The following is a 27723-nucleotide window of genomic DNA, read 5'->3' as shown; positions in this document are numbered from 1 at the left end:
ATAATTCACTTTATATCTTTATTGGCAAGTTGAAGAAAAATACTCTTTCATTCATACTTTTCTGATTTGTGCAATAGTCGACTTTACTGTGACATATACTGAATTGAATTCGTGTGTATATACTTCCAACTTAAATAGTTCTAAGTATAAACACCTTTATCATTCAAAGTAGTGTCCATATCAGTTTAGTCTATTGTCCTAGATTTCAAAGAAGCTTAATTCAAGCTGAAAATTTTAAATTGGACACCTAATTCACCCCCTTCCCCTCTTAGGTGTTCTCGTCCTGGACTCTTCAGAAAATGTAGTCATGTGAGATCTTATTTGATTCATCGTCATGAATGATATAAGAAATATCAAGTTTTTATAATTTTTAACAATGTGTAACTAAAGATATTCACGTTGCAAAACACGCATCGACAAACGTAATAAAGTCAAATGTAACCTTTGGTTTGGATGAGAGGGAGTATTATTTTGATTAAGAAATAATATTTTGCAAATGTAACTATTTATTAGGGATTGTTGTAACCAATAAAACTTTATTTTGATATATATATATATATGTGTGTGTGTGTGTGTGTGTGTGTGTGTGTGTGTGTGTGTGTGTGTGTGTGTGTGTGTGTGTGTGTGTGTGTGTGTGTATATATTAATATGACTTAGTACTAGTCGTTTTGGGTTATGTTGGGTCACTTCAAGTCATTTGGGATCGAATCAATTATGAGTCGAGTTTTTTCGGGTTGGGTCACCTCGTGTCGAGTCAACATTGGATCAGGCAATGTTCGAGTCGGGTCTAGGTCGGGTCAGGTCAATTTGGGTTTCGGGTCGTATTCGGGTCAAGGAAGTTCATATCATTTTCGGGCCGGGTCATTCGGATCTGGCCTATTTTGCCAAGTCTAAAAGTTGTAATTGGGACAGGTGTCGTGCGTGAGGCATCAGAACTTATAATAATAGTCATAGTCATTTTGGAGGTGTAAAGAACCTAATTGTCATGTTTGTGAACATATACTTGCATAATAATCTAGTATATGTCGGTTAAGGCAGTTAGTTAGCTAACGATTCTGTTATAAAGTTACTTACTGTATTAGGTAACATAAAGTTAATCCCTGTATTAGCTAACTATATATATATATATATATATATATATATATATATATATATATATATATATATATATATATATATATATATATAGGGATTCTATAGATTTAGGATCCGGTGAGAACGAACATTCGGTGAGAACGTACTTAGAACCCACGCGCGCCTAACTCATACACATTAAACTCATTATAATTAACAACAAACACTGCCCAACTATTACTAGATCTTAATCTTCCTTAACCCTATACACTACCACTACCACTAGCATACGTTCTGATCAGCAACGACCAGACGCCGGTGACAACCACGATCAGACGCCGGCGACAACAACCATTACCAGATATCGGCGACCTCCATCACTGTCAGGCAAACATTTCCTTTACGCGACACAACTGCTGCCCCTTCTCTTTCCTTTCTCCATCTATACTCCGGCCATTGTGCTCGCCGGATTTCCATCGACATACCATGCTGACACCACAACTCGCTGGTGCATGTTCTTTTCATAGTCAAAATCAATTAACCCGACCTCTCTCTTCCCCTATCTTCACCTGCTGCTATCCCTTCTCGTATGCTCCTCTTATCATTGACCACAATAATCGTGCCACCAGCGCCGTCACATCAACAATAACAACTCCAGCAGGCGATCATGCTTCTTAGAGTGTAGGTTCCTCGAATCGAGGACGAGATTAATCAAGAGTTCTAAATTGCAGTTTTGTTGTCATTTAATGCTGAATCCTTTGAAACCTATTTTGTGTTTCACATGCTGCATCGATTGATTTATTGATCAATAAAATTTCTGGCTAACGAGGTAGCACGCTGCTGAATATTTGAATCTTTAGTCGAATTGGTGAATGGCAGACGGAAAGTCACTGGCGACAACCGCCTCACATCCTTCCCTTCGTTGGTTTCCCCGTCTATTTCAAAGTATCTACACTAATTTTTGATGTATCTAACCACTAATGTAAAGTATCTTAACATGGATACACAAAATTAATCACTAGGTGATACGTGCATTTCATATAGCCTTTTTAAGTCTATTATGCAAGTATTTTTATGCGATTCTCGTTGTTTTAGGCTACGGAATGCCCCGAAAAGTCTATTTTGGTTTGCTTAGCTTTATTTGCAGAAATGGACCTGAAAGTAGCGGAATTGAGCCTGGAACTGTCCTTTTAGCTTGCATTTAGAAGACGAGTGGAGTAGGAGCGGAAATGCTACTGCTTTGGGATGCGTGAAATGGCTTCGGAGGCTAAATCAACGAGTCATAGTTGATTTCAGTAGTGGAGTCATCGATCGAAGGCTTTTGTTGGCTCAATTGTTCGATCGAATGCCTAAGAAGAGGAGAAGACCTCGATCGAATAATTATTGTGTTCGATCGAGGTGTGCTAAATTTGAGTTCCTCAATCGAGTAGTCTTTTCACTCGATTGAGTGGTTTTTGCTGGATGTTGTTCGATCGAGCATTTCCAAAGTGCTCGATCGAGTAACTTGCTATGGACGTGGGACTTTTATCTTAATATCGTGTCTTAGGTTTAATAATTATCTCTCCTATAAATAGGAGAGACGTAATTAGGTTTAGGGATCTCTTCTGATATCACTTTAGCTCTACTTTTACACTGTTTAACGTTACTTTGCTCTTCTTTTGTCGTATCCTAAACTTCCGTAATTCCTTTACTCCGTTTATTTAAATTAATTCTCTTTGCATATTTTTATATCATGTTTGTTCTTTTCTTCATTGTTTTTGCTTTACCTATTATTATGAGTAGCTAATCCCTTAATACGAGGATTAGGGGAGCCATGATAGTTAATCAATGATGCTTTAATTGGTTTAGAAGGTTTTGTCGTGAGAATTATTTGATAGCAATATAACTGTAATCGTTTGGTTTAATGCATGCAACTGAATTAGTTAATCTGGTTAAATTCAGACCTAGATTGAGAGATTGGAATGAACAGACCTGCTATGAACAATAGACTACACTAGTGATGGTGAAAGCTAAGCTATTTGTATTTTAGGGCGGATAGCGGACCGAGAGGACCTTTCCTTTACCCTTCTCACATCAGACCGACTAATCTACTTTTAGCTGACTTGTGTAGTATCATGGTGAACCGACATCCTGGCATATTTTTCTCTATCTGATTAATCTCCTATTTCGTACCTTGCTCTGACATTCAGTTTATTCAGCTCAAACCCCCCGATCTGTGACCTTAGTCAAAACGAATTACAAGTGGATTGTGACCGCCTCCCTGTGGATACGATACCCGACTTACCTCTGCTGTATTAGTAGAGCCAGTTGGTTTTATTTTTGATAGGGTTGCGACAGCCGTGTCAAATTTTGGCGCCGTTGCTGAGGAGACAACTATTTTATTTGCTTGTTTTATTTTTGTTTGTGTAAATTCCTTGAGGCAGTTCTTATCTTTTTCCTTGAGTGTTGTTTTGATAGGTCCTACAGGTCCTACCTAGACATGATTCTAGGAGGAAGATCATCAAAGGGAAGGCTTGAGTACCTTTGATTCTCCTGCCAAGATGTCTAGCGTCTCCAGAATAATAGCACAGTTTAAAGCTCAGAATGAAAGATCTAGCGAGCTGAAGAGTAGAAAATCTTAGGTTGGTCCACCTTAGTTCCACACTATAGCACAACAGGTAGTCCACTGTGAGAGATGTGGTGCTGCGGAGCACAATGTTGTTAATTGTTTGGCGGGGGACGATGAAGTCTATGCATTTAGGCGGCATAGACAATCTAGTCATTCCTTTGCATATGTGCCGCCACATCTGCTTCATCAACAAGGCTATAAAAAACCTCCATTTATTTGGCCGCCGCAACAACAAACTCCTCCTCCTGATAAGCAGAAAGAAGAGATTGCTGAATTGACGTCTATAGTGAAGGCACTTGCCCTGCAAGTGCAAGAGGTTATATTGATGTTGAAAATACTTTTCAAGAGGAAGAATACAATGCAGTCTTGACTACGCTTGTTCAAACATTCGATTGAGAGCCCTACTTTGCTCGATCGAATGAAATTATTGAGGAAGTACTCGATCGAGAGGATAAAAGCTCTTGATCTAGCAATGAGGAAAATATGATCCTTGATCGAGTGACACAAGTCGTTCGATCGAGTACAATTGTTGAAAAAACTCCTCGATCGGGTATCTTAAGTGCTCGATCGAGTAATTTTTATGCTGAGATCAATAAATTGTCGTCTAAATTTAATTTATACGACGATTCTGCAAATAAGGTTAATTCCTTTGTTACTTCTTCTACATGTCTTGACAGGTTGAAAGACCCAGGAGGCGGGGATCATACATTGAATTTGGAGACTGGAATAGTATATATTGATGACTCAGGTGGAGGTTTGGACGAGGCTAGGCCGTACAAGAAGAAAGCGCACGAGAAAGCCAAAGGGGGAGGCCATGACGCTGCAATGAGTTGCTTTTACTCAGTTGATGCTTTGCTGTGGCGACCTAAAGTCAGACTCATGGACGCCGAGGGAGCTGCATTCAGTCAACAGCCTTATTGTGGGCCATTGATTTTTGTCGGTGGATGAAAAAGAGAAGGTCGAGCTGGGACCTATCTGATACTAGCGTTGTCCGGGAGGCAACCCGGAGTTTAAAACTTTTTAGTCGTTTTTTAAACATTTTAGTTTTTGTTACGTGCTTAATAATTGGTGTACAAACCATAGAATGTGAACAATTTAGACTTGGTTTTTGGTCGCCATTTGTCTGCAGGTACCTCTCGATCGAGTGCTTGAGCCCTTCGATCGAGCACTATTCTTCTCGATCGAGCAACTGCGGATGACGACCATTCGATCGAGTAATTTCCTTTTCCTCGATCGACCACTTTTGCAGCTCCTGTTCCTCGATCGAGTACTATATCCTTTCGATCGAGTAGGCTTGTTTTGATTTACTTCCAGCAACGCTGTTATGAAGTTGTTAACAACCTCCCATGTTGCTGGCTGGTTTGAGGAGGTCCCTACTTTGCGTGTTTTTGTAGGTTTTTCCGCTGCTCCACCCCTTCCTGTCAGTTTGCATTTCCTTTCCCCATTTTGAGTACAATGAGGGCATTGTACAGTTTGGTTTGTGGAGGTATATGCATCCATATCTGTGTCTGCATGTTGTTTTTATTGCATTTCAGTTAGCACGTTTACTTTTTGAATGCATAGTTTATTTTAATTTCGAAAAAAAATCAAAAATCTCAAAAAAATAAAATAAAAATATTCACGTTTACTTTTGCATATAGATTGAGTCGGAACGACAGATTTCGACAATGAAATTGGGCTATAATTTGTCCTTTTCACTTAAGCCTTAAAAAAATTAATATCTTTTAAGCTTTGTCTTATTGCATATCTACGAGTTAATGTTTAAAATATAGCTGAACAAATAGACTTGACCTGATAATTTTGGCAAACTACTTATAATTTCTAAGTGTTAGAGCCTTAATAACTGGTGCCATTTATGACCAGTTTCATGTAGGATTGTGAGTAGTTACTCCTTGCATATCATGTATCATTAATTTATACATATATGAAATTCAATTGCTTTTTGCCTGCATACATTCGGGTTAGTGGTTGGTGTCACATGCAGGGAGGTGCTTACATTCCCTTTTTCTTTCATTTTTACCCATTAAACTCCACATTTAGCCAAATTTAGCCTGTCTTGTCAAGCTAGTTTAGGTTATGTTTTTGCGGTATTTAGTCCATTGATCCGAGTTTGGTTTATGTTGTATTGTTTTGGAGTTGATATATGAAAAATGAGGATGATATGATGAAAAAGTTAAAAGTGAAAAAAAAAATTCGAAAAAAAAAGAAACAAGAAAAACACAAAAGAAAATAAACCGTGGAGAAGGAAAAGAAAGAAGGAAAAAGGAATGAAAACGGAAGTTTGATTGTTGACGGTTTCACTCCTATGCAATATTTTTATCCTATGAGGAGTATTCATTTAGTTAGTGAGTTTGTGTGCCGAAATAAGGGGCACTTGTGCTTATTTCTAATGATTAAGAATCGGATGTTGTCGTTTGCTTTGTTTAGGTAGCTAGCTTGGCTATTAACCTCGCATTCCCAAAAATGTTTTGCCCTTTCTTACCCATTCCCTCACTTTACCATACTTTTGTAAGCCCTCGGCTGTGTTGGACCTTGCTTGGTTTGAATGTATGTACGGTAGCTAGAATTGACAATCATACAAGTTGCATGCATGTTTATGTGGGTCGTAGTTTAGGTGAGCGACTATTTTTCTTCCTCTCTTAAAATTAATTGCTTACCCTTTGCTTCATGAAAGAAGAGTGACCCGTGAGAGTCTATTATCAAGGTCTTGCAAGATGGACAGTTCAGCTTTATTATGAACATCTTACAACTCGTTTGCATTTGACTGTTTCACTATAAGTATTAGTTTGCTTGCATTAAAGTAGTTTAAGTGGGCATTTGTATCCGGCTCTGAGTTATCTATTCCGTTCCATTAGTTAGTTTTGCATATATTTGCTTGGGGACAAGCAAAGGTTTAGTTTGGGGAGATTTCATACGTACATTTCATATAGCGTTTTAAAGTCTTTTATGCACATATTTCTATGCGATTCTCGTAGTTTTAAGCTACGAAATGCCCCGAATAGTCTACTTTGATTTGCTTTGCTTTCTTTGCAGGAATGGACCTGTAAGTAGCGGAATTGAGCCTGGAACTGTCCTTTTAGCTTGCATTTAGAAGACGAGTGGAGTAGGAGCGGAAATGCTGCTGCCTTGGGATACGTGAAGTGGCTTCAGAGGCCAAATCAACGAGTCATAGCTGATTTCAGAAGTGGAGTCATTGATCGAAGGCTTTTGTTGGCTCAATTATTCGATCGAATGCCTAAGAAGAGGAGAAAACATCGATCGAATACTTATTGTGTTCGATCGAGGGGTGCTAAATTTGAGTTCCTCTATCGAGTAGTCTTTTCACTCGATCGAGTGGTTTTTGCTGGATGTTGTTCGATCGAGCATTTCCAAAGTGCTCGATCGAGTAACTTGCTATGGACGCGGGATGTTTATCTTAAAATCATGTCTTAGGTTTAATAATTGCCTCTCCTATAAATAGGAGAGATGTAATTAGGTTTAGGGATCTCTTCTGATATCTCTTTACCTCTACTTTTACGCTGTTTAACGTTACTTTGCTCTTCTTTTGCCAAATACTAAACTTCCGTAATTCCTTTACTCCCTTTATTTAAATTAATTCCCTTTGCATATTTTTATATCATGTTTGTTCTTTTCTTCATTGTTATTGCTTTACCTATTATTATGAGTAGCTAATCCCTTAATGCTAGGATTAAGGGAGCCATGATAGTTAATCGATGATGCTTTAATTGGTTTAGAAGGTTTTGTTGTGAGAATTGTTTGATAGCAATATAACTGTAATCGTTTGGTTGAATGCATGCAACTGAATTAGTTAATCTGGTTAAATTCAGACCTAGATCAAGAGATTTGAATGAACAGGCCTGCTATGAACAATAGACTACACTAGTGAGGGTGAAAGCTAAGCTAGTTGTATTTTAGGGCGGATAGCGGACCGAGAGGACCTTTCCTTTACCCTTCTCACATCAAACAGACTAATCTACTTTTAGCTGACTTGTGTAGTATCATGGTGAACCGACATCCTGGTATATTTCTCTCTATCTGATTAATCTCATATTTCGTCCCTTGTTCTTACTTTTAGTTTATTTAACTCAAACCGCCCAATCTGTGACCTAAGGCAGAACGAATAACAAGTAGATAGTGACCGCTTCCCTGTGGATACGATACCCGACTTACCTCTGCTGCATTAGTAGACCCAGTTGGTTTTTTTTATAGGATTGCGACAGCCGTGTCACTAGGTACATTTAAAATTGGTTTAAGACGCATCAATATTACAACCAGATACATCAATTTCCTGTAAGGGTGATGGGAGATTGCTGCTTGATGTTAACAAATAGAGAACTTTGGCGGAGATTCGTGGTGACTGGGCTCGAGTAGTCTTGTGCAAAAGAGAGAATCAAGCAGTGGCTGCCTGATGCGTGGTGGCGCGGAGGAGACGAAATAATGTTCATTTCCCATGATATCGTAATTTAGTGCACGCCGGCGAGGTGATGTCGGACCTCCGACGATGGCAACCCGACGTGATGGAGTTTGATAGATGACGATATGTGTTTTGTGTATACAGGAAAGAGAATGTTGGGATTTGTGAAATGTGATTATTTAAACCTTGGAGTGAATATTTTAATTAGTGGATTATGACCGAGGGACTAATGGACTATTCAGCGTGTTAGTTACTTAGTGGATATTTGTGTTAGATACTCATTCTCACCGTTCTCACCGAATATTCGTTCTCACCGGATCTTACCTATATATATATATATATATATATATATATATATATATATATATATACGGTGCGAACCGTACGAATTACCTAGATACACTTGGTATTAGTGCTGAATACATTTGGTACTACTACTAGGTCCATGTGTACCCAATAGTAGTATGAAATGTATCCGGTAGTAATTCGAAATGTATCTAGGGTGGTATTTTGTGTATCCACTACAACCACCATCACCACCACCGCCGCCGCCACCACCACCATCCCATAGACAACACTGGCGACATCACCGGCCACCACAAACAACGCCGCCGATATCACCGGCCAACATCCATATCCTACTTCAACTTCTCGATGCCATCATCACCCACCACATCCACCATAAAACATGAGACCAGCTCTTTTGTTAGCAAATTCGAGATCTAAAATACAAGATCTGGAAAAAAAAAATCACCCTAATCCAAGCAATCGTTACCATAATCATCCTCCCTTCTATGTCCTCGTCACGAAACCGCCACAACAACCTCTTGCCAACCTAACTTCGAATCCAAAACATCATCCCCCACACCAAACCAAAACACAATTGTCCTGATACTCTTTTGAAGTTAAAAAAAATGGTTTAGCTTCGATTAATGGTCGTTTGACAAGATTTGACAGAATGACTCGCCGGAGAAAGGAAATCCAAGGCCTGAGCTCCGATCATGTGCAAGGGTGAGGAAAAAAAGAAGAGGAGGTATGGATAAAAGTGGGAGAAGGGACAACCAGAGAACGAAGGTCGCCAGATCATTCGGTGACGGCGCTAAGTGGTGGCCGGAAAAATGCTGTCGGCGACGACGGAGGTGCTGGAGTCAGTTAGTCTGCGTGAGTGATTGATGAGTCATGTGAGAATAGTGTGGGGTTATGGGTTATAATGTTTACAGGTTAGTGATTGGGGGTTTATCAAGGCCATTTATTTGCTTTAATCTACTAGTCCTTGTTGAGTTCGTAAGTTCGCACCGTAAAATAGTTCGCACGAGATCCTGATTAAAACAATCTAATGCTAATAATTAAAATACCAACCACGCATTTTGTTTCTCACGCATGACCAAGTCCTAACTACTCATTCTCCCTCATCACTAATCTCCTTTCACCCCATGCAACTATCCCCAATACAGGAGCTCCGACGACCATCACCGGTGAGTACAACCACTGAAATATTCTGCTGTCGTTTCCACCAACACAAACACCTCACCCATATTCTCTTTCTTATCCGTCGACGGGATTTTCTGCAGGTCATTAATGTCGCCGACGACGACCATCTCTAGTCGTCGATCTATAACTTAAATGTCAAATTTAAAGAGGAAATGAGTGATTTATTTGCCTCGAAATTCTACCACAATTCATTAATTCGATAATTTTTTTTTTTTTGTAATTCTTATTCATTTTTCATTGATCTATGATTTAGATCACTATATTTGTATGAAAATATTGTTTTAATATTACCAGATCTACAAATTTGTAAGTAATATGGTCGGCTACGGTCGGAAGTGGTGATAAGGAGGTTCGTGATAGGGTGTTGGGGGTTGGCTTGTGGTGGGATGAGTCGTGGTGTTGTGGATCTATGGTGGGTGGTCTTTGGATGTTTGGTGATACTCATGGGGTCAGTAATGGTGGTTGGCTATGATGCGTAGCGGTTGTGATGGTGGGAAGTGGCATAGTGGCAGTTGTGATGGTGGTGGCGGAGGCGGTGGTGACGGTGGGGTGGTGGTGGCAGTCGGTGGTGGTGGGAAGTAGTGTTTGGGGTGGATACATGTATGAATAATACTAGATACATGTATGAATACTACTAGAAACATGTATGAATACTATTTGATACATGTGTTTCCGGTATTATAACCATGTGTATCCGATAGTAATACAATGCGTATCTGGGTTTGATAAGATGTGTACCTGTCTTTAATAACGTGTGTATCTGGGTTTGATAAGATGTATATCTGGCTTTAATGATATGTGTACCCGCAAAAATTAGTGTTAAAAAAGTGTAAAAGTGCATCTAGAATTTTAGTGTGGAAAAAGTGTATCTACTTCTGCTATAAAATGTATCTGAATAAGAAGTTATCTGGTAAGGTAATAACATATATCTGAAAAAAAAAGTATAACTAGGCTAGTTCGTACGGTTCACACCGTAACTCAGTTCGTGCCTGAACTAGCCCCTATATATATATATATATATATATATATATATATATATATATATATATATATATATATATATATATATATGGGTTCAATTGACTCCTCCTCTTTCGTTGAGTTCCTAATTAATTCGTCATCTACACAATTAGAGGAGGGGAGGTGGATGGTTTAGATTGAAAGCAAAAAAAAGCACACTTAACACTAATCAATTACCTAACCACTCATTATCACTACAAAAAAAGGGTCCATAGCAACGGCGGAATCCGTTGCAAATACAGATAAATTGTCGCTAATATAGCTTTTGCGACGTTCTTGCGACAGATTACGACTTTCGTAAATAATCGTCATAAAATCATATCCTATGACAGAATTTCCGTAGCAACTAAAATCCTGCAACGGAACAAGCCGTATCAAAAATCCGTTACAAACTAGAATCCTGCCCTAGAATGTCCATCGTAAATCACTGTACATGGGACCCACAACCTGTTCCTGGTAAAAAAAAAGTCAACATTTGCGATGGAATTTCCGTCACAAAATACTGTACATAAGGGTCGCGTGTTGTTCCAGGTCAACCAGAAAGTCAACATTTGCGACGGATTTTCTATCACAAAACACTGTACATAAGGGCCACGTGTTGTTGCTGGTCAACCAGAAAATCAACATTTGTGACGGATTTTCCGTCGCGAATTTCGTCGCAGTATTAAGCAACCAGGGAGGTTTACAACAGTTTCAGCTCCCCCAAAAGCTACTAAATCAAGTTACGGTTCCTGCAAACATACCAATTCCAGTATTGCAGAAATTCACAACTCATACAAGACGAGATTTCAAACAACGTTTTCTCATATTACCTTAAAATAAAAGGCTTACATAAGTTTAGTACACAAAAAGCTTAAACTAAATAAGTGTTCAACAAAGCTAAATAAGTCCATAAACCAACTAATAGTTACCCATCAATGCACGGGAGTGAATGAGGTGAAAGGAGTAGCAGTAGGCTTAGCATTTTTTTTTGGTGAAATGTGAGTGTATATATATATATTTCAAAAAACTTATCCAATTACAAAAGGACCAAAAAGCTTTCTACAAATAGAAACAAAAAGCATTTCTATTAACAGAAACCAACCCAAGTCCTTGCATCCAACTCAGTTTGTCCACATCTAAGATCAGTAAATCTGCGAATTTGTTGTTGGACCACCATCTTCATCCGTTCTGCCACTATCACAGGCCTCATAACACTGAACTGAGTTCGAGCATGATTACGTTGAAACCAAACTGTGTACCTGTAGCAAGACAGCACCATAGCTAGAGCTTTCCATTTCATCTTTGCGAGAAACATTTGACTCACTATCGGTGGGGAAAGGACGTTCAATCCAATCTTCAACATATTTATGAACTTGACAACTGAACTTACATTCGGTGAGTGGATGCTCAATAGTTTCAGACTGTTCAAAGACATAGGACACACAAGTCATCCCGACAAAGATCCATAAGTAAAGAGTTTAGCTTTAGTATTGAGGCCACCCGCATTATCGCCCGGGAATTGAAGGAATGTTTGGGCACATTCCATTCATTCCAAACTATTTTTGTCCAATGCTGAGTAGGAGTTGTTCCCATAAGCCATTCATATCCATTGCCAATTGTATAACCTTTTTGATGAGGAGCCCAGCAATTATCAATGAATCCATTCTTAAGCTGCTCCTTCACCTTACATATAGTCTTCCAAGTCCAAGTAGAGTCATTTGCAGGTGTATAATCATTCCAGTTCGTTCCTTTGAGATAAACACTATCTATCCATTTAATCCAGAGCCTGTCAGCCTTCACATATAACCAATTCACCAGTTTTCCAACTGAAGCAATGTTCCAAGTGCTGGCTTTTTTAATCCCAAGTCCTCTTGCAGATTTTGACATGGCTACTCTGTCCCAACCCACTAAAGGAACTCTATGGTATTCAGTGGAACTATCCCACAGGAAGTTTTGGCATATAGCCTCAACTCTCTTAATAGCAGCTTTAGGAATGACAAACATTGCAGCCCAGTAGTTATACAAAGTGTTAAGCACTGAGTTTATAAGTACAACCCTACCAAAGCATAGGATAACTTTTTAGCACCAATACTTGATCCTTATCACCATTTTCTCCACAAGACTTGCACTCTTTCTTTGATACTTTTCTGGCTGAATTGGAACCCCTAAATACCTAAATGGCATTTTTCCTTCTGAAATCCGGTGGTGATAGAATATCGGTCTGCAAGTCCACATTCATACCATTAAAAAGATTTACGACTTTGCATTGTTCATCTGCAGACCTGATGCATTAGAAAAGGAAGTGAAAGCTTTAACAAGGAGGAGAATAGAAGGGGCATCTCCTTTGCAAAACATCAGAAGATCATCAGCAAACATGAGGTGAGTTAGCTTAATTCCTTTCCACTGTGGGTGATAATGAAATGGCCATCTGGCTGTGGCATAGGCAATGAGCCTTGTCAAATAATCCATATAAATAGTAAAAATAAGAGGAGAAACTGGATCACCCTGCCTGAGTCCCCTCTTACCCTTGGAATACCCAAAGTTACTTCCATTCAAGACCAAGGTATAGGAAGTAGTTGTTATGCAAGCCATCAGGAGATCAATAAATTTGTTAGAAAACTTCAGTCCAACCAACAATTGTGCCACAAAGTCCCATTCTACAGTATCATAGGCTTTTTGCAAATCAACTTTGAATAAGCATCTGGGAGATACATTTTTCCTAGAGTATTGATGTACTATATCCTGGCATATCAGAACATTCTCAATAATGGACCTACCTTGTACAAAAGCCCCTTGACTTTCATGGATAAGATCAGGCAATACCAGGGCAAGCCTATTGCATAGAAGTTTAGAGATAACCTTATAAAGTACATTGTAGCAGGCAATGGGTCTGAACTGTTTAACTGATGTAGGTCTCTCACACTTAGGAATCAAGCTTATGTTTGTTGCATTCAGTTGAGTTAACAGTTGACTTGTATTGAAAAAATCTTGAACAGCCTCAACCACATCACGTCCAACCAAATCCCATGAGTCCCTAAAAAATCCACTTGAGTATCCATCTGGCCCAGGGGCTTTATCAATAGGAATGGAAAAGACCACCTGTTTGACCTCCTCATAATGCACTGGCTTATTCAGAATAGAGATGTGTTCCTCTGTACAAAATTTCCCAAACTCAAGGACTGCAGGCCTCACATGCTCAATTGCCTTTCTACTACCAAGTAGTCCATTATAATACTCTAAGAAGGCATCCTGAATACTTTGACTATCAGTACATACATTCCCTTGCTGATCCTCAATCTGGATAATAGTATTCCTGATGCACGTTCTCCTTATGCTGGCATAAAAATAAGCTGAATTGATATCCCCATCATCAGTCCATTAATCTTAGCTTTCTGTTGCAGAAAACTATATTTGGCCTTGGTCAAAACTCTAAGATTCTCTATAGCTTCCCTCTCCCTGGTGATAAGAGAAGAATTCATAGGGTCACCCATAATTTGACTCTGAATCTCAGCTAAAATCAGTTCTGCCTCCTCAGTCTTGAGTTCAATATCAGAATAGCATTCCTTGTTCAGACCTTTTAACACATTCTTTAATCCTTTCATCTTCTTAACAATGCAAAACATTCTTGTGCCATTCACAGTATTATCCCATACTTCCTTGATCCTAGGAATAAAACCAGCTGTACTCCCCCACATATTAAAGTATTTGAAGCTCCTAAACTTTGTGGCAGCCAACTGCTTATTAGAAACAACACAGGGATTGTGATCAAGGAGTCCTTCAGGATGGAAATGACCCACCATTTTTGGATACACACTTAGCCAATCATTATTTACTAGAAATCTATCCAGTCTACTGTATTTTCTATGTTCAACATCTTGCTTATTCGTCCAGGTATAGAAAGCCTCTGTAGCCTGTATATCAATCATCCCATAAGCATTCATGCAGTCAACAAAAGCATCCATATCCTCATCTCTATTCTGCCCTCCTAGTCTTTCTTCAGGATTTAGAACAGTATTAAAATCTCCAGCTAGAGCCCATGGTCCAGTGCAGGTAGTGGCAAACTTATTCAAACACCTCCACAAGTCAATTCTATCCTTCCCCTCATTAAAAGCATAAATCAAAGTTAAAAGAAAGCTTTTCCCACGACTTTAACATGATGTCGAGCATGAACAAACTGAGGATTATACTCCAGAACATGAACATCAAATAATTGTGGTTGCCATAACAGCTACACCCTTCCACCCTTATGAGTATGACTATTAGTGGTAACACACCAACCATCAAACAGATTCAGAGCTATATTAGTCACATTGCCACCATTTATTTTAGTCTCAAGCAGGCCAAAGAGACCTACCTTCTGATTATTCATAAAAATTTTCACTACTTTCTGTTTATTTACATTATTAAGACCCCGCACATTCCAAAAGCCAATATTATTCATGAGGCACAGGTTGGTTGGGAGGGTCACCAGTTTGCTTGATACTACTCTGTTGCTGTTCAATTGCATCCAAATATATTATTTCATCTTCAGAGTCACTGTCACCTTTCTCCTCAGGCTTCTGTACAGTGCGACCTGGAGTAATTGGACTTGCTAGAACAGGGAATTCAGTCTCTGAAAGTTTTGATGCAACCTTTGGCACAGGTCTCTATTCCTTTCTAACCACAGGCTGTGTTGGTTTCTTTGATTGAGGCTTCTTGCATTCATTTGTTTCATGCCCCATGCCTTTGCACTTCAGACATATGCTAGGCTTCCAATTATACTCCACTTTAACCTTCAGGAGATTACCATTCTCATCTTTAAACTGCACACTAGTTGGAAACTTATTCCCCATTTCAATTCCACCATCACTCGTGCATATCCCAGTCTGGTTTTTGCTTCAGTAGGTTGATCAGTCCTAACAAAAGGCCCTACCAAAGCAGCTATTTTAGGAAGGCACTTCCCCCAAAATTTGAGAGGTAGACCATATAATCTTATCCAAGCAGGCACCACCTTTACCTCCTCCTTGAGAAGATCCATGTCACTCTGCCATGGTTTAACCACTAATGGTTTATTATCAAACATGTGATACCCTGCTTTAAGGACTTCATCTTTCTGTTGCATTGAGTTAAATCTTACTAGAAAAATCCCATTAGGCAAAAACGAAATCTTATCAATCCCATACTTACTCCAAATTCTATGAACAAATCCCTCCAAGACCTACCATGGTGGGTTTGCACCTAGAACAAAACATACAACTGCCTGATTCCAATAGTCAACCTCCTCCTGTACATCCTCAGAAGAAAATTGTAATATGTTCTCATCCAGAACATTCACGGGTACATCTATCTTATAAGAGGTCTCTACTATATTCTGAACATTCAAAGTATTATCAACAGGCTTCTTACCACGTGTTGCTATCCATTGAACATTCTCTGTTGGATCCTCAGCATCATCAAAAGATAGGCCAGGAACCCCATTGACTTCATGCATGGGCTTAGTACGTAACACTTCATCATCAGAATGCCCCTGTTTTCCTCCTCCATTACGGCTATTACTTGCTTTCTTTTTAGAACTTGGACGTTTGCTACTAGCAGATTGCTTTTTCCTTGATTTAGTTGCAGAGTTGCGAGCCATAATGACGAGAAATCAAGCCCTAACAATGGCAGAAAGTCGTCTTTTTGATCGTCTTAAAATCGCCTGTCATTAGGGTTTTTAAGGCCACGAATTTATTTTGATGATTTTGTAGGCCTAGCATTGTCGCCACTGTCATCATCAAAGTCATTTCAACCTTGAAATACACCTCCGGGGTTACAAGTTGAAGTAGTAATACCTTGTTGGCTCAAGAACGCCTCTATTGCCGCAATCCTTTGAGATTGTTCAGCCTCGACTTGCTTAATTTGGGCACTCACTTTTCCGACTCTACCAACAAAACCAGGAGTATGAGGAGTTGAAGTGCTGGTACCAGTCGATTGACTTAGTACATGGACACCTAATTTCTTTACTTCTACTGAATTCGTCTTGTTGCCTAACATAATCAATGAATTTATCCACATCTATTACGAATTCCTTCCTTAATTTTTTATTGGAATCCAACCTTTCATACATCAAGTTTCCTTCTAATCTCTTTGATGGAGCGTGTCGTTATCCACCATCAAACACATTTATACCCAACTACTAGCATAACAAGTAAGTTGGGGTCGATCCACGGGACGAGGGTATTCAAATTGTTCAATCTAATCGTAGTTGTGATAAGGGTTGTAACAATTGATTTGGAATTAATTTATTCTAAACTAATGAAATCAATAAAGTAAAACAAGCAATAAAGCAAATAAAGATGTAAACAAATAATAAAGGATACTAGGATGTCATGGGATCATAAGAGAATCATGGTGAGATAGCATAAATGAGTTATATATAAGAAAGCAATTTATTATTGTTGGAATTAAGTTAGTTCATGTCATATAATTCATAAGAAGATTTGGGTCCCAGAGCCGAGTCATTTGTGACTTTACAACACCTACAAGTCGACTTAATTCTTCTTATTAAACTACATGCATGATAAACCAAATCCTAGGGAAACTTAAGTCTCGGAGCTGAGTCAGTTAAGACTTTAAAACACCTACAAGTCGACTTGGGTTTTCCCTATTTCAACTATAGGCAAGGTCTAACAAAGCTTGAGTTGGTTTATATCTTACAAGCCTTGTTGAAAGGATAAGAAAACATGCTAGGTTGCTAAATCAAGTATTTCAACAAACATGATATGTGCATAAATTGGAAAACATAAGAAAGCATTCATATGAACTCATTAAGCATAAGTCTATCCTATGATTAAATCCCCTAATCTCCCACTAATCCTAGTTAAATAACTACTCACTTATTATCATGGAAAACATGTCATCAATGGTGTCAATCATCACAACAAGTATAAACATGATAAAAGAGTGAAGAAATAAGTAATAAAGAATAAAAAGTAAAAGAATTATACCAAACTTAAGATGAACAATTGGAAAGTAAAGAATAATAGAAGAAAACTTGATTGATTGATGAAGAGTTGTCAATTCTCCAATAATAACCCAATAATCTTCAATTACCCAATAATAAACTTGAATAATAATTAAGGAAAGATTATTGTGGAATGATTGAGATTAATCTATTCTAATCTACTCCTAATCTTATATAAGGAAGGTTTGCTTCCACTAGGACGGCTTTTTCTAAGTTAAGAGGACTTTTTTTTTAATCTAAAAACTTGGTAATTAGCTAGGTAATACAATGGAGTATATATAGTGGTACATCATTAGGTTAAGCAAGGGTATATTACTAAATAACAATGCTTAAGTGTTGAATAGAGCTTTGCAAGTCCCGAGGGACATGCGCGGATCATGTAGCAACTCCCAAGGAAATCCGCGCGTCCTTGTTTGAAGCACGCTTCGTCCTGTAAGGGGATCTGCTCGGGCTGGCAGCAGGACGCTCGGATCATGGGTCTGGGACGCGCGTCTTGAGTTTGGCACGCTCGGATCCTAGGCTTGGGATGCTCGTCCTGAGCTTTGGAACGCTCGGATTCTGGGGCAGGGTTCCATCTCCTTGCTTTTAAGCCTATGATCCTCCTATAAACTCTTTATTCCTACATCCTTGGTCATCATTCTTGCCTTCTTTTCACACTAGTCCATCCAAGATCGTCAACAAGCTTCCGAATATGCACGAGAGACGGGGATTCCGCCTCATTATCTTCTTTCCTACAAGACATATAAAATGCAATAGGAAAGCAAAATAGGAAGGAATTGGCGGATAAAATGGCCATAAAATGCTATATTAGTATGCAAAACCAAACCTTTACTCGTCCTGAGAAAAGAGGTGACTAGAACTAGAACTTTATTGAATCTATCCTAATAATATAACCAATGTGAGACAATTAGCAGGTCTCACTCCGCCCCTTCAACTCACAACAAGACGTCCATGAGGTAAGATGCCTTCTTGCAAGGCAAGGTGGGGTTAGCCAAAAATGGCGATACATTCAATCATTAAGCAGACAAAACAAGTAATGGATGCATCTACAAAAGAATAGCCACTTTCCTCATCGAAGTGGCGGAAATCATCTACAGGGGAAGCAATTTAAGGGTACACACTCTATCATAGATATTGGTTCTCCTAGTTACTAAGTCCAAGAGGATACAAACAAGTCACCTCCAAGTTGTGTCAAACTAGGGTACCTTTGTCCACAATCGCTAAATGCTTTCGTCAAGGGTAGACTCCTTATGGTGTTAGAAACACTGTAGGATCGCGGAATTCCCCCTCTTGCCTAGACATAAAGAAGGATCATCCTCTTTCTACCATGCAACAAATAAGATCAATGGATAAAAGGGATTCAAAGTGTATGAGTTTCACATTTTTAGTTTGCTTTTGTTTTGTATTTTTGATACTTGGCAAAATTTTCAATATTTGCATTTTTGAACATTTTCAAAGTCATCCTAATTTGTAACGAGGGTTCTTTTATTGAAGCATAGGAGTTCTCATTTTTGTACTCCTCTTTTCTTTGATGCAATTTGTGCAAACTTTTCGATTTTCATTTTGATGCTTGAACTGAAATTGTGATTTTTGTGTCCATTCCCTTTTTTGTTGACAAAATATGATGAAATAAGTGTAAGAATGGTTGCATGGCTTCAAAGGTTACCTTGGAATAAATGGTAGCCAAGGAGTTATCATACCATAAGGTACTCTTGACTACGCATTAGTTTATGGGTCAAAAGATACTAGTATGACACATCCTAAAGTGTTTTGAGGGTATTCTAGCAAACAAAGTCTCAAGGAGAAAATTATCTACAAGGGCCTTATATACACTTGTCAAGCTTCCCAAATAGGAATTTTCACAAAATTTTCTAACCATGCAACTACATGCCATGATGCAACTAACATATATACAACTCTAATGCAAATGCTTCTATCAACTACAATGCCATATAATCTAAATGCAACTCCTAACAACACATAGATACACAAACCGCAACAAAATACACCACATCCTCCTTGACATGTAAGCCCATCCTCCTCATATGAATAATGAAAATAAATAGAAGGGAAATAGAGATTAGAGCGATCATACCTAGAGGTCTTCACATTTCCTTGACAATGTCTCAAATCTAGTGTTGTATCTATGTGATAAGAGAACAAAAAACACAAGTATATACAATTCTACACTAATATATTAAAGAACATGTTTTTGAGTTTTGAAATTTAAAAATTTTTATGGATTTTGTTTTATGAAATTAAAGAACATATTTTTGAGTTTTTTTGAAAATTTTCAATTTTTATGCTTTTTGGAATATAAATTCTCATCCCCCACTTTATTTTGGACATTGTCCTCAATGTACATGTAGGAGTAGGAATGAAAAAGAAATACATGTTTTTGAATAAAGTTTTATGGAAATTGAAGTACAAATCCAATGATATGATATGAATGCATGCTCTAACTAAATGCAGTTCTATATGACATATATAACAAATGAATGCAATCTAAACTACACTATATGATGCATGTTCTCTTATTAAACTATGGTCACCTATGATCAAACCTCCCCAAACCGTTTTAAGCACTATTTTTAGTGTAGAAAAGAATAGGATTGGTCATTAGTGATTATGCATGAATTCTAGTCTATATGCAACTAACTACATGAATCATGTGAGATATATTACAATGCAACTAATCTAATCATATGAGATATATTACAATGCAACTATACATGAGAGATAGGGAAAGGTATCATACAAGTGGAGGTGGTGTGGTCAAGCACCTCTAGCCATCTTACTCATCATCATCATAATCATCATCATCATCATCATCATTGCTGTTTCCTCGTCCGCTAGATCCTCCTTGGTCATAGCCTCCTCCTTGGCTAAAGAATCCCCCACTTTGGTCACCAAAGTTCCCTTCTTGGTTGCCATAGTTAGGGAACAAGAGATGTGGTTGAGCCCAAGATGGATGAGGGCCTCTAGGGTTGATATACCCTTGTTGAGCCATGTTGTAGTACGAGGGGTATTGGGCCAAGTAATTGTCAACCCTCCCATCGTGCACTCGAAGATCAATATTTTGTATGAGCTTCATTAAATCATTCATGGATGGAGCTCTCGGATCTTGAGGAGTGAATGGTACATGTGGTGTTAGGTAGGGTGGAATGGGTACATAGGATGGTGGTGCATCACCCCATTCTAGCAACTCGCGATCTCTATGAGGTGCTTCTTCTCTTGGTGATGGGTTGTTATAGATCTCAATGGGGAGGAGGTAGCTTGGCCTAGGCGAGTATCGGCTCAAGCGAGGCTCGGTAGGTGGTATATTCTACCCCATGAGAATAAGTGGTGTGCATCCCTTAGTGAACAACTCTACACTTCCGACTTGATTGTATGTACACCAATGATGGTGGTTGTAGATAGCATCCTCATCTATCAAAGTGCTCCCCTTAAGGTTTTCGTAGCTTCCATTAAAGTTGAACCCGGGGGAAAGTTCATTGGCCAAAATTGTGATTAGGCCTCCCATCACAAAGGTTTTGATATGAGAATTCCCTTGGGCAAAGTCATTAAGCCTTGTAAATATCTAAAGGGGTGTGTTAAAATTATAAGGCCTTGTTGATGTGACTCTTAATTGCGCACATTTAGTCCCTTAATTGAACCTATTTTGCAGAATATTATAACATTTCATGGCCATTTTATCCGTCAAATCCTTTCTATTTTGCTTTCCTAGTGCATTTCATATGTTAATAATAAAGGAGATAATGAGGCGGAATTCCCGTCTCCCGTGCATATTCGGAAGCTTGTTGGTGATCTTATATGGACTAGTATAAAGAGGAGGCAAGCTAAGAATGACGACCAACGAAGAAAGAATAAAGAGTATACATAGATCGTAGGCTTTGAAGCAAGAGGATGGAAACTATGCCAAGATCCGTGCATCTTAAGCACCAGACGAGCGGATTTCCATGCCCAGATCCGAGTGGCCCGAGCATGAGACGAACGAATCCGGGAGCTTAGATCCGGGCGTCTTCCTTGTGATCCGAGCGGATCTCCTGACAGACTGGTCATGCCTCAAGCCAAGACGAGCGGATCGTGTTAGAGGTAGCAACATGATCTACGCATCTCCCTCGGGACTTGCAATTCCCTATTTAGAACTTAGCATTGCTATTTAATAAACCAACCTTGCTTAACCTAATGATGTACCACTATATGTACTCCATTTATAATAATCAAGAGACTAAGCCCTCTTAGAGGAGGCAAACCTTCCTTAGATTAGACTAGGAGTAGATTTGAATAGATTAATCTCAATCATTCTACAAAATTACACATTAATCTTTCCTTAATTATTGTTCAGGCTCTATTATTATTGAGTAATTGAAGATTATTGGGTTATTATTGGAGAATTGACAACTCTTCATCAATCAATCAAGTTTTGTTCTATTATTCATTCCTTTCCAATTGTTCATCTTAAGTTTGGTATCACTCCTTTACTCTTTATTCTTTATTCTTTATTACTTATTTCTTCACTCTTTTACCATGTTTATACTTGTTGTGATGATTGACACCATTGATAACATATTTCCCATGATAATAAGTGAGTAGTTATTTAGCTAGGATTAATGGGGAACTAGGAGAAACAAATATAGGGGTTGATGAAATGCGAGCCTATGAATCCTTGCATTTTTTTATCCATCACCTATCTTTTCAATGAGGCTTGTAAGCATATAAACCAACTCGGACCTCATTAGACCATGCATAGAGTTGAATAGGAAGGATTAAGTCGACTTGTAGGTGTTGTACAATCTAATCAATTCAGCTCCGGGACCCAAACCTTCTTAGGGATTGTAAGATATACACTAACTCGATCCCATCACAACAATAAGTGCTTGCATCTAATTGAGAACATGTTTGTATGATTTACTCCCATGAATCGCCTATGAACCCATGATATCCTAGCACTTTTAGTCATTTGTTTACATCCTTCCTTTTATTGCTTGTTTTACTTTATTGCTTCTATTAGTTTAGACCCACCAACTCCAACCCAAATCAATTGTGACACTAGCATAAATTGAGATAGATAGACTTAGAACCCAAAGCACACCGTCCCGTGGATCGACCTCAACTTAACCACTAACTAGTTGTTTGTTGAGAAATATAATTGTGTTTGATTGGGCGTGTGACGACCGCGGACCTACATAAAAAAAATGGCGCCGTTGCCGGGGACGGTGTGATATGATTAAGTTCTTGTTTGTTTGTCTATTTTAAGTTTGCTTTAACCTTGAGGAACTTGTTCCTCAAGGTTCGTTCTTACCGTTTTTGTGCAGTTTCCTTGGTTGTAGTTGTTTCCTTGTCTTAGTTATGATGGCTCAAGACTTGACATATGGAGTATGTGGTGGATCTTTTGCGTATGACTATGGGTATGGGGAGTTTGAGGAGCAAGTCAACACAAACCTACCTTACACTTCATACAATGAAAATCCTAACTACTACCCCAATTTTTCCCACCAAAATCCTCACATCTATTATCCACAACAACCACCCACCCAATACCCACTTCACAATGAATTTCAATTGCCACAATACAACCATTTTTACACCCACTCACAACAAGAAGATAAACCCATTCAAAATGTGATTTTCCAAATGATGGGAGACCAACAAAACTTCTTCAAACAAATGCTAGAGGAGAGCCAAAATAGGAACAATGTTCTTCAAGGCATTGCTACCCATGGTGAGGAGTTGGCAATTCAAGTTGCCCAAATTAAGGAAGCCCAAATAACTACCTCTCACCATTCCTTAGATCATGAATGCGAGTTTGAAGGAGTTACCTTTGATGACAAGTTGGAAGAGCCAATCTTCTTGAGCTCTTATGAGTATGAAAGTGTAGTGTTTGATGAAGAAGATATGAGGTTGAGTAAGCCAAATACTCTTAACCTTTGTGACTATGAGGGTGTGTCCTTTGATGTGAATATTGAGGTGGTGGAGGAAGAATTATTGAAGAAGAATGAAGCCCCTATTTATGATTCTTATAAGGATATCTATGATGATGAGATCGTGAAAGAAGCTTATGAAGAATATGTGTCTTACAAGGACCTTTGCGGTAAGGGAGAAGAATGCACTTGTAAGATCACCTTACTTGAGGACCCCATCCTTGAGAAATTTGAAGTATCTTATCATGAAGAAAATGAATGTCTCTCCCCTATTGCCTATAAAGACCATTTCACACCCACCATGGAACCTATGATTGTTGGAGATGATATGGTGGATCTCCTCCAAAAAGTCAAATCATCATATAAAGGGTACTTGGTGGAAAAGCTCAAGAACAAACTTGTAAATGAACTTACTTGTGGAGATTTGGCACCCACAATTTCAACTCCTAAAGTATCCGGTCATCAATATTATGAGAATTCTCCTTCTACTTTGGAAGCTAAGGATTGACAAATCCAAGTGCTATCATCATCACTGAAATTGAAGAAGAAGGTGGTAAGTGGAAGTCTCCGGACGAAAATAAGCCGTACTTCATTCCTCGTGTTGACGAGAATCATGGGCGCATTGATTGGAGGCATTGCAAAGGCTCAAGTGGTAAGGGTAAGGTGAAAGAGAGAATGAATGACAAGCTTCCTTGGCCAAATTTCATATTTAATTGGAGCGAACCATACATATGCTTATTTGGGGCATGCTCACAAGCCTTTGACCTTCTTCTAAGAGCCTTGAGCTCTATGGACAAAGAATTTCGACAAATCGAACCAGTTTGGTGAAGTCCTATCTCAAACCACTATTTGTAATATATGCCTTCCCATAATTTTTGCATTGTATAAAATTGTATATACCTTTATGTTTCTTGCATTTTCTTTACATGAGAGTAGTGAGAGAGGGTTGCTTACTCATTCATTGAGTTTATTTTCAGAAAAACGATAAGAAGGAATACAAAAGAGTGCAAGGGAAATAATTTAAATGAAAGAAATGAGAGATTGACGAAAAGCGGCAGAAGACGCTCGTCTTGAGCCTTGCTACGAGCACAAATCCATACTGTCTAAGAATTTGCCCGGATTGTCAAGAAGACGCCCGTCCCAGAAAGAAACCGCTCGACCTGTCCCTAAGACGCTCGTCCTGGACAGCGTTTTGACAAACATTATGCACTAACTGAGAATCCGCTCGGATCCTCCAGAGTCCACTCGTCTCAGCAGAGATGCCCGTCTCCTCAACGATCCGCTCGTCCCCGGCTGATTGCAAAAACACACGGCTCACGGACTGAGAATCCCTGCGTCTCCTCAGCAGGACACCCGGGCTGCAGCTGCAAGATGCCCGGATTGTCCTCGGGGCGCTCGGGTTGGCACAGTTTTTAGCCGGGTTCTCGAATTATCCGCCCGAGCCCAGCCCTGGTCTGCCCGTCTCCCACCCATTTCCTTGTTATAAACGCCCCGACCATCCCTCTTTTTCCTTATCTTATCTTCTAAAAATCTCATATCATCATCTCCAAACAATCCCCATCACCAAAAACACCCAAAACCCTAACATTTCCATCAACAAAATGATGAACCTAAGAGGAAAGAGCAAGAAATCCTCCGATGTTGCACCTAAAAGGCGCAAGGGTGCAACCTCATCCAACCCAATGGAGACAAGGGGCAGTCAAAATGTAAAGATACACGGTGTTAGACAACTTGAATACTTGCCCGAGGTAGTCTTCACTAGCAATGACCACCGCCAAAAGTTTGAACATTTGTTAGGTAAGCATTACAAGCCTACTCACTTTCTTGATACCTATGTTTTAGAAGTTCTTGGCATAAGGTATCAAACCGAGATGTTTTTCAATGGTTTGGGTCTTAGGAAGTTATTCTATGCTCATGAGGATACCTACTTAAGTCTTACCCTCGAGTTTTTGTGTAGTCTCCACATTGTCACTAATACACGGAGAAATGCTTGTTTGGAGTTCCGTCTTTGTAATCAAGACCATAAATTAACCTTAGACCAATTTGCAAACATTTTTGGTCTTGAAGTACCAAGGGACAACACCGATAAGCCCTCCGACTTCACCGTTAACCACATATGGAGAACCATTTCTGGGAGAGAACTCTATTCCCTTAAACAATGCTATACCTTTGCCATCCAACACCCGGTGATTCGGATCACCCAGCGCTTTATAGCCGGAACCGTCAATGGGAGGCTAGAACAAGATAGGTGCACCCTACTTGACTTGACCTTTTTAGAGTCCTACTTAAATTTACAAGGGACGAGGACTTACAACTTCAACATGCCCCTTGAGATGCTTACAAGGCTCAATGACTTTGCTCAAGAGAATTCTAATATCAAGGCCTTTGTGAGGAGGCCTAATCACAATATTGGCCAATGAACATTGCCCCGGGTGTAACCTTCATGGGAGCTATGAAAATCGCCAAGGGGGCACTTTGATTGATGAGGATGCTATCTTCAACCACCACCGATGGTGCACTTACAACCAAGCCGGAAGTGTGGAGTGGTTCACAAAGAGATGCTCTTCGCTTATTCTTTTGGGGTGGAACATACCACCCACCGAGCCACGGTTGAGTCGGTATTCACCTAGGCCGAGCTACATCCTCCCCATTGAGAATAATCACAACCCACCACAAAGAGAAGAAGCGCCTCGTCAACCTAATGGGTTGTCGGAATGGCGTAATGCACCACCATCCTATATACCCATTCCACCCTAACCGACACCACATGTACAATTCACTCCCCAAGATCCAAGAGCTCCAAACATGAATGACTTAATGAAACTCATGCAACGTGTCGATCTTGGAGTAAACGATGGGAGGGTCGACAACTACTTGGTCCAATACCCCTCCTACTATAATATGGCTCAACAAGGGTATATCAACCCTAGAGGCCCTCACCTATCTTGGGCTCAACCGCACCTTTTGTTCCCTAACCAAGGGAACCAAGAAGAGAACTTTGGTGGCCAAGGTGGAGGACTCTTTGGCCAGGAGGAGGATATGACCAAGGAGGTTCTAGCGGACGTGGGTACCATAATGATGATGATGATGACGACTAAGATGACAAGAGGTGTTTGACCACACCACCTCCATTTATATGATACTCTTTTCCCCTTTCTCTCATGTATAGTTGCATTGCATTTTCAATTATCTTGCATTTAGTTGCATTTGTATTATATTTCATATTGCATTTCCATTAGTTCATTCATATAGTAAAGTTGCATTGTAATATATCTCATATGAATATATTAGTTTGCATTGTGATATATTTCATATAGTTAGTTGCATTCACATTTAATCACTAATGACCAAACCTATTCATTTCTACACTAGAAATAGTGTTTAAATCGGTTTGGGGAGGTTTGATAATAGGTAACTTAAGCATTTAGCATGCATCACATAGTGTAGATTAGTTTGCATTCATTTGTTACATATGTTATATAGAAATGCATTTAGTTAGAGCATGCATTCATTCATATCATATCATTGCATTTGTACTTCATTTTCCGTAAAACTTTAAAAATCCAAAAACATGTATTTCTTTTTCATTCCTACTCCTACATGCACATTGAGGATAATGTCAAAAATAAAGTGGGGGATAGGAATTTATATTCCAAAATGCATAAAAATTGAAAAATTTCGAAAAAATCCAAAAAAAAAGTTCTTTAATTTCATAAAAACAAAATCCATAAAAATTTGAAATTTTCAAAAACCAAAAACATGTTCTTTAATTTAGTAGTGTAGAATTGTATATACTTGTGTTTTTGTTCTCTTCTCACATAGATACAACACTACATTTAAGGCATTGCCAAGGGAACGTGAAGACCGCTTGGTATGATCGCTCTAATCTTTATTTCCCTTCCATTTTTTTCATTATTAATATGAGGAGGATGGGCTTACATGTCAAGGAGGATGTGGTGTATTTTGTTGTTGCGGTTTATGTATCTATGTGTTGTTAGGAGTTTGCATTTAGTTTATGTGGCATACTAGTTGATAGAAGCATATGCATTAGGTTGTATATATATGATAGTTGCATCATGGAATGTAGTTTGCATGGTTAGGAAAATTTTGTGAAAATGCCTATTTGGGAAGCTTGAAAAGTGTATATAAGGCCCTTGTAGATAATTTTTCTCCTTGAGACTTTGTTTTCTAGAATACCCTCAAGACACCCCAGGATGTGTCATACTAG

Source organism: Silene latifolia, chromosome 10 (genome assembly GCF_048544455.1).
Source record: "Silene latifolia isolate original U9 population chromosome 10, ASM4854445v1, whole genome shotgun sequence".
Lineage (NCBI taxonomy): Eukaryota > Viridiplantae > Streptophyta > Magnoliopsida > Caryophyllales > Caryophyllaceae > Silene > Silene latifolia.
This window is presented reverse-complemented; position numbering follows the sequence as displayed.